Here is a 1,563-nt window from a genome sequence, read left to right as displayed (position 1 = left end):
AACATCGTTGAACAGATGTCTCAGGGGCTCTTTTACTTTGTCAGTTTGTCTTGTCCAACTTTGATGTGATAGTTTTATTTTATTTAAATAAATTATTTTTCATTTTACACACCAACCCCAATTTCCCCTCTCTCACTTTCTCCTGCCACCTGCCTATCCCCTTTGCCTCCCACATCCACTCCTCAGAGGGGGTAAGGCTTTTCCTGATGAGTCAACAACGTTTGGCACACTAAGTTGAAGCAGGATGAAACCCTTCCCAACCCCCTCTGTACCAAGTTTGAGCAAGTTATCCTACCATAGGGAGTAGGCTCCAAAAAGCCACTTCATGCCCCCGAGATAGGTCCTGCTGCCATTGCCAGCATCCCCAAACAGATAAAGCCACATAATTGTCACCCATATTTAGAGGGTCAGGTTTGGTCCCATGCAGGTTCCCTTGCTGTAAGCCCATAGTCAGCTCCCACTACTTCCGGTCAGCTGTCACTGTGGTTTTCCCCACTGTGGTCTTGATCCCCATTGTTTATATGAAACCTCCTCCCCCTCTTCAGCTAAGTTCCAGGAGCTCAACCCAGTGCTTGGCTGTGGGTCACTGCAGTCAGTTACTGGATGTAGGTTTTATAATGACAATTAGGGTAGTCACTAATCTGAAAAAAAAGACAAGACCCATTCTGACAGCCTCTCCACAATTGATAAGAGTTTTAACAGGAGTAATGCTCGTGGATTCCTCAGAATTTCCCTAGTTCCAGGTTTCTCACTCTAACAAGATATCTCTTTCATTGCTCTCCTCTTCCAGGTCTCCCCCAATTTGGTCTTCTTGAACTCTCATGTTCCCATCCCCCATCGCCTTGCTTCTACTCCCCTTTTCATCTGGTGGTGGAAAAACAGCTCCCTAGGTGGGAACTCCAGTTGAAAAATTTCTACAATCCAATAAGCCTTTCCGCTGATGCAGGAATCCAAATCAGACCAAATCAAACTGAATTTTAAAAGCCCACATTTAATAGATACAAAGCTCCCACATGGTCTTCCAGCCCCCAGAGAAGAGAATGGAAAGAGACTGGAAAACACACTTTAAATACCCTGTGGGATCTTGAGCATCATTGGGGGAGAGGTCATCATTTGGGTGTCTTTCTGTGATGTAGTAAGAATTGGAGGGAGATAGGGGAGGGAAATTTGGGTGGAATTTCCACCATAATATGCTATGGTCTTTGTGTATATGGATGCCAGAAGCTGGGGTGAAAATTCTACCACATCAATTACTTTACACAAAACCTATTTCATAAAAGGTTCTACTACCACATCCATCACATTGAAGGCCAAGCTATCAGTGGTGATTACTTTGGGAACAATCTATGTTTATGTACCAGTGTTTACCAACTATGAATATATATCAAGGTTAAATGTATTGAAATGCTTACATATGTAAATCTGACCTCACTTTTTCTCTGAAGTCTAGAGGGTCCCAGAGCTGATGCCAACACATGACTTGGGGTCATCCACATGAAGAGTAGTCCTATAATCATTTAGTTCTTTTTATTTCATGAAACACTTTTTATTTAGGTAAAAAAG

This window comes from Cricetulus griseus, chromosome X (assembly GCF_003668045.3).
Source record: "Cricetulus griseus strain 17A/GY chromosome X, alternate assembly CriGri-PICRH-1.0, whole genome shotgun sequence".
NCBI classification, from domain to species: Eukaryota; Metazoa; Chordata; class Mammalia; order Rodentia; family Cricetidae; genus Cricetulus; species Cricetulus griseus.
The sequence above is the reverse complement of the archived record's forward strand: the minus strand, read 5'-3'. Positions refer to the sequence as shown.